General features: G+C 40.1%; 1 long non-coding RNA gene across 1 annotated transcript in view; it reads right to left on the bottom strand.

The window, feature by feature from the left end:
• Window positions 1-17602, bottom strand: part of LOC103160122 — a 31522-nt gene extending 13920 nt beyond the window's left edge. Inside the window, exon 1 of the long non-coding RNA XR_003486282.2 lies at window positions 17455-17602. This is a non-coding gene — a long non-coding RNA (uncharacterized LOC103160122). The remainder of the gene's footprint in view (window positions 1-17454) is intronic.
• Window positions 17603-17815: the final 213 nt, after the last annotated feature.

The following is a 17815-nucleotide window of genomic DNA, read 5'->3' as shown; positions in this document are numbered from 1 at the left end:
GCTTAGACTGCACTGCTACTCAGACTGTATCTCTCTCTTTTCTCTTCCCACCTCATATTCCTTCCACCATGCAGCCATGTCACTCCTGTCTCCACCTCCTTAGTGCTGGGATTAAAGGCATAGGATCCCAAGTGCTGGGATCACCTTTGTGTGAGCTTTGTTTCTCTTTTAGACTAATTCAATCTCCTGTAGCCCAGGGTGGTCTGGAACTAACAGACATCTGTCTGCCTCTGTCTCCTGAATGCTGGGATTAAAGCTGTGTACCAACACTGCCTAGCCTCTATGGCTAAATAGTGTGGATGCTAGGGTTAAGGGTGTGCGCCACCACTGCTTAGCCTCTATGGCTAACTAGTGTGTCTAGCTTTGCACTATGAACTTCAGGCAAGCTTTATTTATTAGATCATAAACAAAATATCACCACAATATAAATATCTACAAATAGGCAATGAGTTAAAATGTTATGTATCAATATACAGCACAGACCTTAAAACAATTTTAATTTAAACTAAAATTTTCCTATATGAAAGCAAGAATTATACATATTGTGATGTTTTTATTAGTTTTTTATTTTTATATATTTGAGTTACAAACAAGATTGAATTACATGACAATCCCAGTTCCCTTCTCCCTCCCTTCCTCTCCTACCACTGCCCCAACTAAAATCCTACCTATCATATGTCTTTTTTTTCTAATCTACACCTGACTCAACCTTTCTGCTTCCTTATGACCTCTGCATCCTTTCTTTTCTTCCCTTCTCACTCTCGTAGCTTCCTCTCCCCTCTTCCCATGTTCTCAATTTGCTCAGGGGATGGTGACCCTTTCCCCTTCTCCAGGGGACAAAGTTTGTCTCTTTTAGGGTCTTCCTTGTTTACAAGTTTCTCTGGCAGTGTGGATTGTAGGATGGTAATCCCTTACTCTATGTCTAAAATCCACATATGAGTGAGTACATATCATGTTTGTCTCTTTGTGATTGGGTTACCTCGCTCAAAATGGTATCTTCGAGTTCCATCTATTTTTCTGCAAATTTCAAGATTCCATTTTTTTTTTTCTGCTGAGTAGTACTCCATTGTGTAAATGTACCACATTTTCTCCATCCATTCTTCGATTGAGGGGCATCTAGGCTGCTTCCAGTTTCTGGCTATTACAGATAATGCTGCTATGAACATAGTTGAACAGATGTCCTTGTTGTATGGAATATGCTTCTTTTGGGTATATGCTTAGGTGTGGAATTGCTAGATCTTGTGGTAGACTCATTCCCATTTTCTTGAGGATTCGCTATAGTGATTTCCAAAGTGGCTGTACAAGTTGGCACTCCCACCAGCAGTGGTGAAGTGTTCCTCTTTCTCCACATCCTCTCCAGCAAAAACTGTCATTGGTGTTTTTGATTTTAGCCATTCTGACAGGAGTAAGATGGTATCTCAGAGATGTTTTGATTTGCATTTCCCTGATAGCTAAGGATGTTGAACACTTTCTTATGTGTCTTTCAGCCATTTTAGACTCCTCTATTGAGAATTGTCTATTTAGTTCTGTACCCCACTTTTTAATTGGGCTGTTTGCTGTTTGGGGGACTAGCTTCTTGAGTTCTTTGTATTTTGGGGAGATCAGCCCTCTGTCAGATGTGGGGTTGGTGAATATCTTTTCCCAATCTGTGGGCTGTCGTTTTGTCTTGCTGACTGTGTTCTTTGCCTTACAGAAGCTTCTCAGTTTCAGGAGAAGCTACTTATTAATTGTTGATCTCAGTGTCTGTGCTACTGGTGTTATGTTCAGGAATCGGTCTCCTGTACCAATTAATTCAAGGGTATTTCCCACTTTATCTTCTAATAGGTTCAGTATGGATGGGTTTATGTTGAGGTCTTTGATCCATTTTGACTTAAGTTTCGTGCAGGGAGAAAGGCTTGGGTCTATCTGTAGTCTTCTACATGTTTTTATCCAGTTATGCCAGCACCATTTGTTGAAGATGTTCTCTTTGTTCCAGTGTATATATTTGGATTGTTTGTCAAAAATCCCATGTTCATAGGTGTGTGGGTTACTATCAGGGTTTTCAACTCTATTCCATTGGTCTACCCGTCTACTTTTGTGACAATACCAAGCTGTTTTCAGGACTATAGCTCTGTAATAGAGTTTGAAGTCAGGGATGGTGATGCCTCCAGAAGTTCCTCTAATGTACAGGGTTGTTTTGGCTCTCCTGGGTCTTTTGTTTCCCCATATAAAGTTAAGAATTGTTCTTTCAAGGTCAGTAAAGAATTGTGTTGGGATTTTGATGGGGATTGCATTGAATCTGTTGATTGCTTTTGGCAAGATTGCCATGTTTACTATGTTGATTCTGCCTATTCAAGAGCATGGGAGATCTTTCCATTTTCTGGTATCTTCTTTAATTTCTTTCTTTAGAGACTCAAAATTCTTATGGTACAGGTCTTTCACTTTTTTGGTTAGTGTTACTCCAAGGTATTTTATGTTGTTTGTGGCAATTGTAAAGGGTGATGCTTCTCGGATTTCTTTCTCCATCAATGTGTTATCCATATATAGTAGGGCTACAGATTTTTTTGAGTTAATCTTGTATCCTGCCACTTTGCTGAAGGTGCTTATCAGCTGTAGGAGTTCCCTGGTAGAGTTTTTCAGGTCACTTATGTAGACTATCATATCATCTGCAAATAGTGAGAGTTTGACTTCTTCCTTTCTGATTTGTATTCCCTTGATCTCCTTTTGTTGTCTTATTGCTCTAGCTAGAACTTCAAGGACAATATTGAAGAGGTATGGAGAGAGTGGACAGCCTTGTCTTGTTCCTGATTTTAGAGGAATTGCATTGAGTTTCTCCCTATTTAATTTGATGTTGGCTGTCGGCTTGCTGTATATTGCTTTTATTATGTTGAAGTATGTTCCTGTTATCCCTGATTTCTCCAGGACCTTTATCATGAAGGGGTGTTGGGTTTTGTCAAAGGCTTTTTCTGCATCTAGTGAGACAATCATGTGATTTTTTCCTCAGTCTGTTTATATGGTGGATTACATTGATGGACTTTGATATGTTGAACCATCCTTGCATCCCTGGGATAAAGCCTTCTTGATTGGGATGGAGGATTTCTCTGATGTGTTCTTGGATTCGATTTGCCAATACTTTTTTGAGAATTTTTGCATCAATGTTCATGAGGGATATTGGTCTGTAGTTCTCTTTCTTAGTTGTGTCTTTGTGGGGCTTGGGTATCAAGGTTATTGAAGCCTCATAAAAAGAGGTTGGTAATGACCCTTCTTCTTCTATTGTGTGGAATACTTTGAGGAGAATTGGTATTAGCTGTACTTTGAATTTCTGGTAGAATTCTGCACTGAAACCATCTGGCCCTGGGCTTTTTTTGGTTGGGAGACTTCTAATGACTGCTTCAATTTCACTAGGGGTTATACGTCTATTTAATTTATCTGCTCTTGATTTAATTTTGGTAAGTGAAATCTGTCCAGAAAATTGTCCATTTCCTTTATATTTTCAAATTTTGAGGAATATAGGTTTTCAAAGTATGACCTGATGATTCTTTGGATTTCCTCTGTGTCTGTTAATTATGTTCCCCTTTTCATTCCTGATTTTATTAATTTGCATGTTCACTCTTTGTTGTTTGGATAAAGGTTTGTCTATCTCATTGATTTTCTCGAAGAACCAACTTTTTGTTATATTGATTCTTTGTATTGTTCTCCTAGTTTCCATTTTATTGATTTCAGGCCTCAATTTGATTATTTCCTGGCATCTCCTCCTCCGGGGTGTATTGGCTTCTTTGTTTTATAAAGCTTTCAGTTGTGCTGTTAATTCTCTAGTGTGATTATCCTTCTGTTTCTTCATGTGGGCATTTAGCGCTATGAACTTTCCTCTTAGCACTGCTTTCAAAGTATCCCATAGGTTTGGATATGTTGTGTCTGCATTCTCATTGAATTCTAGGAAATCTTTAATTTCTTTTTTTATTTCTTCCTGGACCCATGAATTGTGCAATTGGGTGTTACTTAATTTCCATGAGTTTGTAGGTTTTCTGTAGTTCAAAGTGTTGTTGTTGAATTCTAATTTTAAAGCATGGTGGTCTTATAAGACACAGGGTTATTTCAATTTTTTTGTACCTGTTGAGGTTTGCTATGTTGCCAAGTATGTGGTCAATTTTAGAGAAGGTTCCATGTGGCGCAGAGAAGAAGGTAAATTGTTTTTTATTTGGATGGAATGTTCTATAGATATCTGTTAAGTCCAATTGCATCATAAGTTCTATTAGTTCTTTTGTTTCTTTGTTAAGTTTCTGTCTGGTGTTCCTATCCAGTGGTGAGAGTGGGGTGTTGAAATCTCCCACTATAAGTGTGTGTGATTTTATGTGTGATTTGAGTTTTAGTAATGTTTCTTTTACAACCGTGGATGCCTTTGTATTTGGGGCATAAATGTTCAGAATTGAAGCTTCATCGTGATGGATTGTTCCTGTGATGAGTAGGACGTGACCTTCTTCATCTCTTTTGACTGATTTTAGTTTAATGTCCAATTTGTTGGATATTAGGATTGCTACCCCCGCTTGCTTCTTGGGTCCATTTGATTGTAAGATCTTTCCCCAACCTTTAATTCTTAGGTCTGTCTTGAAGTTGAGGTATGTTTCTTGTATGTGGCAGAAGGAAGGATTCTGTCTTCTTATCCATCCTGCAAATCTGTGTCTTTTTATAGGGGAGTTAAGACCATTAATGTTGATGGATATTAATGACCATTGATTATTGTTCATTCTTGTTTGTTTTTGATTTGGTGATGGTGGCAAGATTATGTGTGGGATTCTGTCCCTTTTTCCTTTTGGCTGTTGGTAAAGTGGGTTTATCTATTGCCTATATTTTTCTTGTTATAGTTAACTTCCTTTTGTTGCAGTTTTCCTTCCTACAGAACTTTCTATAGGGCTGGATTGGTGGATATGTATTGTTTGAATCTGGTTTTGTCATGGAATATCTTGTTTTCTCCATCTATAATGATTGAAAGGTTTGCTGGGTATAGTAGTCTGGGCTGGCATCCATGGTCCCTTAGTGTAGGTAGAATATCTATCCAGGACCTTCTGGCTTTCAGAGTTTCCATGGAAAAGTCAGGTGTAATTCTGATAGGTTTGCCTTTATAGGTTACTTGACCTTTTTCCTTTGCTGCTCTTAAATTTTCTCTTTCTTGTGTATGTTTGGTGTTTTGATTATTATGCGGTGAGGAGACCTTTTTTTTTTGTTCAGTCTATTTGGTGTTCTGTAGGCTTCTTGTATTTTCATTGGCATGTCTTTCTTTAGGTCGGGAAAGTTTTCTTCTATGATTTTGTTAAATATGTTTTCTGCACCTTTGAGTTGGATTTCTTCACCTTCTTCTATACCTATTATTCTTAGGTTTGGTCTTTTCACAGTATCCCATATTTCCTGGATATTTTGTGATAGGGATTTGTTGGACTTAAGATTTTATTTGATTGATGAATCTATTTCCACTAGTGTGTCTTCAACTCCTGAGATTCTCTCTTCCATCTCTTATATTCTGTTGGTTATGCTTACATCTGTAGTTCCTGATCATTTACCCAGGTTTTCTATTTCCAGCATTCTCTCAGATTGTGCTTTCTTTATTGTCTCTATTTCAGTTTTTTAGGTCTTGAACTGTTTCCTTGAGAGATTTGTTGATATCTTGTATTTTTTTGGTTTGTTTTTTTCTTCCATTTCTTTAAGGGATTTTCTCATGTCCTCTTTGAGGTCCTCTATCATTTTCATGAAGATGCTTTTAAGGTCATTCTCTTCTGGTTCATCTGCATCATGATGTTCAGGTCTTGATGATGTAAGGTTCCTTGTCTCCGGTGGTGTCATATTGGGTTTTTTGTTGTTGGATGTGCTTTTACATTGTCCTCTTCCCATGCTTTCTTCTTGTGGGTGTAGCAAGAGTTTCTTGCTCTCCTGGTGGGTGTGGGACCAAGATTCTCTTCTGGTAGATGCAAACAGATCTAATACTCTGATGTCTAAACTCTTCTTGTGGATAGAGGTGTCACTGTTACCTGGGCGTTGGCAGTGTTTGGACGTGCTGGGTCCCACCGGGCTGGCAGTTGGAGGCAGAGCTGTCACTGGGCCTTGGTGTGTTGGATCCCGCCACCAAACTCATTCTGGCTCGAAGGTCGCTGGTGTCAGATGACTCTGAGCAGTGATGAACGGGAACCAGAAACAGCTCCTGGCCTACCTAGGCTGGCAGATGGAGGCAGGACTGCCTCTGGGTGTTTGGTGTTCGGACCCTGCTGATGAACTCCGTCCAGCACACAGGTCGCTGGTGTCAGATAACTCTCATATTGTGATGTTTTACATGATATTTTGATAAATGTATGCAATTTAAATCAAGTTCAGTATGTCTTTTGAATATATTTCTTAATGGTGAAACATTCAAATCTTTTTTCTAGTTTTTAAAAACACATAGTACATTGCTGTCATCTACAATCACCCCACTGTTCAATAGTACACCAGGATTTCTAGCACCAACCTAACTATAGTTCAATACTCAGTGATTCACCTCTCCTCTCCTCTCCTCTCCTCTCCTCTCCTCTCCTCTCCTCTCCTCTCCTCTCCTTTCTTCTCCTTTTTTTCTCCTCTTTCCAGCATCTGGCAGCCACTATTCTATTTCTATGAAATCAACATGCTCTTTAACATTCTATAGATGCATATTTTTGTTCCTGTTTTATTGATTTATTCACTTAACATTAAGATCACTAGTTATACCCATATTATTCCAGAACTTCCTTCTTTTGGTGGCTACTGCTGTTTGTTTGCTTGCTTTGGTTTTCTTTCTTTTTTTCTGAGAAAGTGTAAGTTTTATTTTTTGTTTACTTATTTTTTATTGAAAATAGAATCTTCTCTCATACAACCCATCTCAGTCAGTTCCCCCCTCCACTCTTCCCAGATCCCACACCTCCCCCTCCTCAGATCTACTCCTCTTTCATTTCTCTTTAGAAAGGAGCAGGCCTTCAAGAGATGACAGAATGGGTGGAACAAGATACAATAAGGCAAGGCAAAAGTCCTCACACTGAAGCTGGACAAGGTAACCCAATAGAAGGAAAAAGTCTCAAGAGCAGGCAAAAGTGTCAGAGACACACCCACTCCCATGTTAGGCATCCCACAAAAACACCAAACTAAAAGACATAACATATGCACAAAAGGCCTGGTGCAAACCATGCAGGCCCCCTGCTTGCTGCTTCAGTCTTTGAGTCCCTATGAACTCTGCTTGATTGATTTAGTGGTCCATGTTCTCCTAGTGTCCTCCAATCCCCTCTGACTCACACAATCTTTCTTCCCCCTCTTCTTTTGGGTTCCCTGAGATCTAAAGGGAGGGACCCTATGGAGACCTCCAATTTGGGCTCTCTCTGTGTACTGTTGGCACCAGCTTGACCTCTCTCCATTCAGTGAACTCTTGGGATGTTGTTGTCAGCAATGGGAGCATACTGTTAGTTTTCAGAGAGCTACCCTCTATCCCAGCATCAGCCTGGTATGTCCAGGGATCTTATTGCCCCCCCCATAGACCAACAATTCAATCCAGTCTCACCACTGGAAGCCTTGCCTACCTACAAAAGATGGCCAGCTCAGACTCTGTATCCTTCATTACTATGAGACTTCACAGATTTCAGGAAATTTCCACTGGTGTGTTTTCACACTGCCACTGCAAAGCCCTCCAATTCCAGCTGTTTCTCCCTATGCCTTCTCTCTCCCTTCATCCCTTCACTCCACCCCTGATCCCTCACACTCCCACCCAACCACCCGCAAAATTTATTCTATCTTCTCTTCTCAGGGAGATCTTTGGGTTCCCCCTAGAGCCCCCCTCTTTACCTAACCTCTCTGGGTCTGTGGACTCTAGCTTGATTATCATTTACTTAACAGCCAATGTCTTCTTATGAGTGAATGCATACTATGTCTTTCTGGGTCTGGTTTACCTCACTCAGGATGACCTTTTTTTCTAGTTCCATCCATTTGTCTGTCATTGTTTTTAACAGCTGGCTAATCTGGTTAATACTTCATTGTGTAAATGTACCACATTTTCTTTATCCATTCTTCAGTTGAAGGATATCTAGATTGCATCCAATCAGTTTTATTACAAATAAAACTGATATGAACATAGTTGATCAAGTGTCCTTGGGTATGATGGAACATCCTTTGGGTATATGCCCACAACTGATACAGCTAGGTCTTGAAATATATCAATCTCCAATTTTCTGAGAAATGGCCATATTGATTTTCAAAGTGGCTACACAAGTTTGTATTACCAGCAGCAATGGAGGAGTGTCCCCCTTGCTCTACATCTTCTCCAGCATGAGCTGTCATTTGTGTTTTTGATCTTAGCTATTCTGACAGGTGTAAGATGGAATCTTAGAGTCATTTTGAATTGCATTTCCCTGATGGGTAAGGTTGTTGAACATTTCTAGTTTTGTAGGCTATTTCAAATTCTTCTGTTGAGAATTCTATTTAGATCTGTACCCCATTTTAAAAGTTGGGTTATTTAGTTTTTTGATGTCTAGTTTCTTGAGTTCTTTATATATTTTGGAAATTTAGCCCTCTGTCATATGTGAGGTTGGTGAAGATCTTTTCCCATTCTGTAGGCTGCTGTTTTGCACTATTGACAGTGTTCTTTGCCTTACAGAAGCTTTTCAGCTTCATGAGGTCCCATTTATTAATTTTTTATCTTATTGTCTACATTATCAGTGTTCTAATCAGGATGTTGTCTCCTGTACCAATATTCAAGGCTATTTCCCACCTTCTCTTCTATAAGGTTCAGTGTATCTAGATTTATATAGGAGTCTTTAATTCACTTGGACTTGAATTTTGTGCAGGATGATAGGTATGGATCTATTTGAACTCTTCTATATGCTAACATCTAGTTAGGCAAGTACCACATCCAAATTTTTCTTCAATATTACAGTAATATTTTCCTGTTATAAATCCTCTTCTAATTTTATTCATGTATTTTTATGTTTTCAAAAATTTTTAATTTTGGTAGCATATCTTTTAACCAATATTTTTGAGTATTAGGTCTGTTGATAATCTGTGCTGGGTACCATGAAATGTACAAGGAAGAATGAAGTGGGATTATTGACCTCAAGATAATAGAATAAAGATTAAAATACATGCTTATGAAAATTATTGTTAAATAAGGTAACTTTAAAATGTGTAATATAGTGCCCAAACTGTAACAGCCATCCATTTTTTGTTTGTTTGTTTGTTTGTTTTTAATGTTGTGAAAGAAACATCTTTCATACTAAAATAGAGGCAGAAAATAAAAGGCAATAATTGACTGTCCTTGCTATAGAACTCTGAGAAAGAAGATTATTCTAGGGGAATGTGGTCATGCTGTATTGATTGAATACATAAGAATGGAAGCTACTATCTGCCAGTGAGTGGGCTGTGGAAAAGAACTGGAACAGAGTTTGAAAGATAGAGAGCAGTGATAAAGACAAAGGAGAGAGTTGAGCATGTTTGGACATGAGCAAGAGCCCACCTGCCATAGAACACATGGGACTGGAAAGATAAATTGTGGTCAGATTAGAAAGGCCACTAAATGCCAGGCTAATGAGTTTGGGTTTTGCTCATCAGAAGTTGCCTTGGATTTATGGGCAGGGTAATAGCATGATGGAACTAACATTTTAGATTGATGACATTTTGGCAGCCAGCCATATAGATCAGGGTCAGGAAGAAAGGCAGGAAGGTCAGAGTCTGGCTTCTACTATGGGCTGAACATTAGCTAATAAGGTCACTGAAGGGGTGTTGCAGAATGAAAGAAGGGTGCCAGAAATAGGAAATATGTGGAGAAGACATGCATTAGATAAGATCGTGATGTATGATGGTGATGAACAAGTCCTTCAAAGAAGGACTACACAATGAAGCCTGGGAAAACAGACAAGGAACAGTACTGTTGAACAAAAACAGAACCATGCCAAAGGCCACTTATTTATAGCAGAAATCCACCATCTACTTGAAACATCCCACCAGCACTAAAAAAAAATGACACTGGATCTGCAGAGTTTAAACCTAAGACTCATGGGCAGAGAACACACTGGGAGGATGAAGTGAGGAACGAAACTTTGTAATGAGGGTGGTATTGCTCACATTGGTCATGGAGGAGAACGGCTAGGTACTCCATTAGTGCATGTTTTGAGAGCCAAAGGAGAGAGTGATAACAGAAGGTAAAGATGGGAGATTAACTGTGTGAGAGAGTGCAAAAAGGATCCAGAGAATGAAAATTTAGTAATTTCAGGTAGATTCGACATAGTCCAGGTTGCTACAAAACCCAGGAAAAGACAATACAAAAGACTAGCAAGAGCTTTGGACCTTGAGATCAGATTCCCTGGGCTTCAATCTTACAAGTCCTGAATTTGTGATCTTACTGCTTCTCTGGCCCCTATTTTTAAGATCATAGAAACAATGGCGAACAATACCTCCCTTTCAGTGTGGGTGAGGCTAAGGTGATGAGCATAATTTTTTTAATTCAATCTAGGGTCCACAGTAGCACAGAAACACACTTGCTTCTTGTTGCCAGTGTTACCGTTATTGGAATGGTACTGGGTGGCATTGGGCCCAGGATCTTAGTAGGAAAAAACAGGAGTAAACCAGCAGGATGTCTGGGGAAATCATCCAGACACAGGTGTGCTCTTATCTGGAGGCAACTGGGGTAGTGCCAAGGCAGGAGTGGAGACTGCAGGTGCCAGAAGGAGAGAGAGAGGTGGAAGAGAGCAGAGCCTCTGAAGAGCAGTGGGGCAGGATGGGGCTGGAAGGATCAGGAGACAAATCAGTCTAGGGAAGAAGAGTCAGATACCTCTCGAGAGGAAAGAAAAGGAGAGGCATCACAGAAGGACAGCATTTGGGAGCCCAGAGGGAGCACAAACAACCATATGCTCTTGTCCTTTAGGTAAAGGGAACCATGAGGCTATTGGTCACAAGTGAGAAATGCTAGATAGGAAAGAGCCCCTGAACACTTGGCAAAGATTTATAAAATCTAGTTTTGAACTTCCTTCAACCTTTATTTTTTTCCTTTGTAAAAGCCCACTATTGGTCCAAATAGAAAGTAAAGAACAAAGGAGAGTTCAAAGCAACCAGGAATTGTGGTAGGATTAACCTGGTTCGACCCTGCAGTATTGATAAGGGAGCTGGCAGTGGAAAGCAGCCCTCGGCCTGACAAGTCCATATCCTCCTGCCATGAAGCAAACCAAGAAGAGCCACCCCAAGAGGAGGCCACTCTCCATCAAAGCTCTACACAAACCACACAAAATACCGTTTCATCTGCTGGTGTGAACAATGATCACACAGTCTGGAAAGCTGAACCTTCAAGGTCCTTTTAGATCTATGGTTTTAGAGAATGCTCTATGTTTGCTTATAATAGCAGTAGATACAGGGTGGTCTCCCAGCTTTTAACTCTTTTATGGAACCACAAAAAATCCTGTCCACTAAATAATGATAATAACAAAATCATTTAAACAAAAGCTATATCTACTGTGAGCAAGCCAACCCAATCTGTCAGGTTGGTCTTTTGTTTCCAAAGATGTGATGGCCAGTTGGTGGGCAACATGTCATCATTTTCAGCAATGGGCCTCATAGTCAAATGTCACCCATATGTGCTTTGTGAGCTTTCTCTATACAGCAATTTCTCATGGTGCAACAGCATCAAATATTAACACAGAAAATGCATAGGAGAGAGCTTATCCTGCAGGACTAGAAGCCTATTTGATGCTAAGAGCATATGAGGGCTTCTGATGCTATAAACAAGCAAAGAGAAGGACCTGATGAAGATAAAGTGCTGTGTGCCATAGATCCTTGTTTTGAGCAGCATTGAGGCTGCCTACCCATTAGACTTCTTTCTAGTTTTGCCATCAATACTGCCCTGGAGATGGCTTATTTGTAAAAGGAGCAGGATGTAGGATATGCATTCATTTGTAAAAGATGCTGCCACACACATTCTGGAGCTCATACTGCACTCCTGAACTTTACCTGTGACTAAATACATTTTATTTTCTTACAGCTGAGCTTCAGTAATTGGTTTTTGCAGCCTCAGACACATCCAGCAAGGAAAATATGAGAAGCCTAGCGTTCCTCCCTGCTTTCTGAAATGGCTTTTACTGCAGATGGGACAAGCCATCTCAGCTCTAAGCTGGCAGTTCCCAAGGTCAAATCTCATACAGCTGGCATCTGGGAATTCAAAAGTGAGGAGCAGGTGGCTTTGGAAAAACAAATGACCCTAAGGGTGGGCAGCCAAGGAGGGGAAAAGCAAAGAAGGGTCGAGGGGGGCTGTGGTCAGAGAACAGGAATGGCCAGAGTCTCTGCAGACATTAGCCTCATGTCGACAGTTCACGGCAGCTCAGCATGGTTTGTTTTCCCAGTTCTAATGCAATCAAATATGTCTGGAACTGCTTAGTAAGCCATCAAATCATACAGCACAGTCGATTCCAGACCCAACTACCACTGGAGATTGGGGAATCATTCTATTTTGTGAGATTCAGCTGTGAAAAGGAAATGTGGGCTCATCCAATAGATTGGCTCTTTAAATTCATTGGGTGGGGGGAAGCTAAATATGCAGCATTTGCCTGGAAAAACTGAATCACACACTGCAACAATGTGGTTCATAGGACCTATATCACCAGGAGAGTGTCACTGGTTGCACAATTCCTGTGCTATCTACATACAAACTTGAGACTAAAGCAAGCACTAGTATCTTAAACATGCATCAGTGGATATGCAGAACCCAGCAGCTCCTCCCTTCTGGGCTAGATTCATAGTACAGTTAAGGACTTTTGTAGTTTCCAGTCTCTTTCCTAAACTCTCTCTTCTTTGTCTATGGCTTTTTCCCTTCAGTGAGGGACTCCTTGTTGTGAACACCTTTAAGACCCAATTGGTTGCAAGCGCCCACCCCCACCCCCCGCGCCATAGCTCACTTTATAGATCATACCACCTTATGACAATAGAGAAGGGCCAACAAAAAACTCCTTTCTCGGTGCTCTTTCTATTTTTCACCACCCTCTGGCCCTATACAAAAGCAGGGCCAGGAAGGAAATGTTAGAAATGGTGGAGTTATTTGCAGGGCACTCATGAGGTTTAAGCAGGTATTTTTTAAATGACCCGGTAACAGAGGTTTGCATATTAATCTGGTAAATGAAATTTGCAATCAGTCTGGAAGAAAAACATACCAATAGCCTTGAAAGACTGTGTCAAAGTGTCCCTCATTTTTCAAGAGAACCTCAGACTCTAGGAACTTAACTACCAGGTGTCTCGCCACAGGAGAAGAAAGACTTTGCTGGCTTCCAGGAAGCAGCAGGTGAGACTATGAGTGTGCCAGTGACAGGGCTTGTGAGAGAGTCTTTTCTCTGTATGATGTATATTCAGAAACCCCATACCAACCTAGGACCGTGCTGCACCTCCTTCTTGTTCAGAAGGTTACAAATGAAAGCTGATAGTTGGATTCTGCACCAGCAGTGCAGTACACCCAGAGCACCATGATACTCATTACTGTTCCAGCTCATACAGGAGAGCCTTGTGGATCAGAAAACAGTGTAAATGTTCAGGAGAATTGAATTGATTTTTATTCCCATTCTATTTGCTTGGGCATCAGTCGCTGTGAAGAGATTTATAAAATCAGTTCCTTCCTGTCTTGTCCTTTACTTACATTACTGCAGACCATATTCCAGAACCCAAGCTTGATTCCTACAAATTATACTTGAAATGGTATAGTGCTTGGTTAAGACTATAGACTTTCAAAGACAGATGACCTGATTCAAACCCCAACTCCTTCAGTCATTGGTACATAGGATGTCAGCAAGTAATGAACACTGCTGTGCATAATTTCCTTGTCTATAACATGGGGATTGTATCAGTGATTTGTTAAAATGGGTGTTAGAAGTGTTAGATGGTGTAAAGTGTGTGAAAGCACTCAAAAACATGCCTGGCACATTGTAAACTGTATATTAGCTGATATTATCCTTCCCTTTCTCCTAAGCACATTCCTCTTCCTAATTCTTTACTCTAAAATTCAGGAAGAAAGAGTACAGCATATTTCAAGAACTATCAGGGATATCCTGGACACACACCGCATGCAGGGGCCACTGAAGTAATGAAGCTGTTCCCTTCCCAAGACTGGGAGGCAGACTCCGTGAAGGGGCCAGTTTTCTTTCCTTGTCTTCCTGTAGAATAGTAAGATGTCATAAGATGGGGCACATCCTCTGTCCCACATGCCCTTCACTGGTGTGGAAAGGAATATGGGTCTGCAACGCTCTCTGGGAAAGTCTTAAAAAGCATCCTTATGCACTAAATGGGTCAGGTCAACATGTAGGATACTGAAAGCAAATGACAAAGCAGCACTGTGCAAAGCTGGGGTCATAACACTTGGCAGCTATTACCATGCAGGTAGCTGAAATTGACACATCATCATCATCATCGTCATCGTCATCATCATCATCATCGTTTGCTTGTGCTGACGTGTGTACCATCACATTCTTGTGGCAGTTAGAGGGCAATTTTAGAAGAGAGAGTCAATTCTCTTCTTCCACATTTAAGTTGGTCCTAGAGATCAAATTCAAGCTGCCAAGCTTGCATGACAAATGTCTTGCCCACAGAGCTATCTCACAGACCCAGAAATACTAGCATTTTAAACTCACTCCACATCTCCCACCCAAGATCAGTCCAGATCTGAATTAATTCTTGTGGTAGCCTTATGGCTATTTGGCTCTCCAATTGATGCCCTCTCTTCTCTTTAGTTAATTTAGTTAATTTTAGAAATTTAGTTAATTTCACTGTCAAGGTGATTTTCCTGGACATTGTTCTGGCCATTTCACCTTCCTGACAGAAAACATCCACTGGATTCCTGGAGGACTGGCAGCTATTATAAATGAATAAATTTGTTGGACTATGATAAAGGTAAACCTTGGATCTGAAAGCCATCACTTCTATAGGGACATATGCCATTTCCATTTATCTAAAATACAAAGGCCTTGTGGGTATACAGTTGCCTTCCCATCTTTAGTCAATAATATACACACTGATAGAAGAAATGACTCAATTTCCCCTTTACCATATGAAAATAAGGCCACCCCGCCAAAAGACTAAACTTGATTTAATCAGAGAAAAATTGTAGAAGTTCTTGTGAGACAGTTAGTTGTATTTATCATCCACATGAAGGTCATTTCTTGTAGGTAAGAGTGTGGGGGCTCTGTCTATTTGGCCAACTGGAAACCCTATGTCTTCATCAGATCAAAAGAGACCTAGTCTCCTTCTTATTGTCCTCAGCTGTGGCTCTCAGAGCATTGTCTAGGGACTCTCAAAGTTATTTAAGACTAAACATCTGTAAAGTCAATTTCTTTTTATTAAAAGTACTAAGATGTATTTTGGCCATTCTCAGTCTCCTTTTCCAACAGGGTTATTCCTAGGATTATTAAAAATGATAATGAACAAGTTTGTACTTAGAAAGTTCACTTCAATGTGCTTAATAGTTTCATATTTATTTGCTTTATAGTTATTTATTACAGACTTGTACAAGAATAGTTTATATTTACTTGTCATATATTATGGGCCAGTTCCAGTATGAGCAAATGGGGAGACAATAAAGTGCAAGAGATGTGTCCCTACTCTCAAGGTGGCTAATGACCCTCAGCCTAAGGTAGAGTGTTCTTGATCAAGACAGTGTGTCTAACTTTGCAGCTAAAAATACAGTACTTTGAGCATTCCAAGATTTGCATTGTTCTATTCTTTTGCATTGTTGATAAAGGGAGTCAAAGAGACCCCCAAAATAATACAGACTATTGCCACCTTTGCTCTTGGTTGCATCTCAGAAACTGAAGGTAAGACCCTATTGTTGAAGATACTATACAATTTAGATAAAAGATTTGGGAGAATTGAGCTGCAAATGACCTGAAGTCTCCTCCTTGAGAAGTAGCTCTCACAATACAGGGAAGAGCTACACAAGTTGCTCAGGGAGAAAAGCAATTCACAGTCCTACCCAGGTGCAATGCTTACAAACAGCAATGACTATAAAGGTAAGGTATCCTGAAAAAGGCAATAGTGGTGTTTATATCCTAGAAGCAACCAGAAGACATCTAATTGGATTTAAGACCTTCATAATCTGGAGGATTTCAGGTCCAGTACTATTAACGTATCTCACAACTCATGGCTGATGAGGCTATGGACTCTAGTAGAGAACCTATGACTGCCATTTCATTAACCCTAATTTCTAACTGAATTCTAAATACTTGTCTACAGCCATAGCACCCTGAACATGACTGATCTAGTCCAAATACTTATCCTTATTCTCACAGATGGGTGTAGCTCTCACTCCTCATCAAAGGAACTCCTTTTTGTAGTAGATGGTGACCACTACAGAAAGCCAAAACTGGTCAAAATTCAGAGAATTGACTCTGAGTGTCCAGCCACATGAGATATCTACAACACAGCCCCATACCCGAGGCTCAGGCAGCATCATAGAAGAAGGACTGGAAAGATTTTAAGAGTCAGAAGACCAGGATGAGACATCTGCTGCAAGATAGTATCTTCTATGTATGACAAGTAAGCTCTACCCAGGAAATCGAAACAGTATGATTTCCTAAACAAGACATTAAAAAATCGTTAATTAACATGCCAATGGTTATGGTGGAATTCTTATCAGGCTTTATCCCTAGAAGAGCTATAGGCAATTACCGGTGGCTGAGAAACAAAGAATCTGTCTTCTCCAGAGGCAAGCTCCCCCCCCCACCCCAATAGGCTAGCCAATCCCAAGAGGTCAGGTAAATACATATGAGAAACATTAAATGACCTCAGCCAATTGCATTTGTAAATTTATGTAAATATATGTGCAATTGTAATTAATGTAACTATAATTAAAAAATAAGAGTCCATGAATTTGAGAAGTCAGGAGGAGACTAGAGAAATCAGATGGGAGGGAAGGGAGAGGCAGAATTATGTAAATACAGTGTTTATGAAATTCTCAAAAATGAAAATAAAAACTGAAAACAAGGAAGCTTCTGCTTATGCTTTAGACAGTACTATACACCAAATTATGACTTCTTTCCTACTAGCAAAAGATGTGTTGGGGTTGTAAGTTTCAGTATGATCAGGTTGTGATCTAGTTAGATATGATTTATGTAGACGTAATTGGCTGAAAATGAGATCATTTGGGCTCTAAGTCAGTTCTTATTTAAAAAGTGAATTTGGATATAAACACATACCCACGAAGAATTCCACATGAAAACTGAAGCAGAGATACCACATCTACAAGGCAAGGAGTCCCAGATATTGCCAACAACCCACATGAAGCTATAAGGTCATGGACTAGAATGTCTCTCACAGGCCTCTGAGGGGACCAACCCTGCTGAGTTTTGATTCTGTAGTTGTAGCTTTCAGAACTATAAGAAAATGAATTTCTGCTCTATAAGTTCCCCCCCCTTCCCCCAGTTTGTGGCACTATATGATAGGCCTCAAAAAGCAAAGAAGAACAAGACAGTAGCTTACCCAATGAGTAGAAGTGACAGTGCTTGGCAGGGATGTGCTGATGATTTAAAAGATACCTTCTGAAATAATTATTTCTAGGTGCCAGTTTGCCTGGACTGTTAGGTGCCCAGGAACTGCATTAAACATCATTGGAGTGGCAACTGGAGAAGTCTTTCTGGAAGACATTAAGGATTAGTAAAGTGAATAAAACAGTGTTTTCACCAATGTGAGCACCATTGTTCCTTTCCCCCAGTGTGAGTGACCCCTATCCAACCAGGCTGAAGAGAAACAGGTGGACAACAGAGAACTCAGCCTCCCTGCTGAGTTTATCCTGGGACATCTGGTTTCTGCTATTTGTATATTATTATGTTATTATTATATT

Source organism: Cricetulus griseus, chromosome 6 (assembly GCF_003668045.3).
Source record: "Cricetulus griseus strain 17A/GY chromosome 6, alternate assembly CriGri-PICRH-1.0, whole genome shotgun sequence".
Classification (NCBI taxonomy): domain Eukaryota; kingdom Metazoa; phylum Chordata; class Mammalia; order Rodentia; family Cricetidae; genus Cricetulus; species Cricetulus griseus.
Note: the sequence above shows the minus strand (reverse complement) of the source record. Positions and strands in the feature narration are given on the sequence as shown.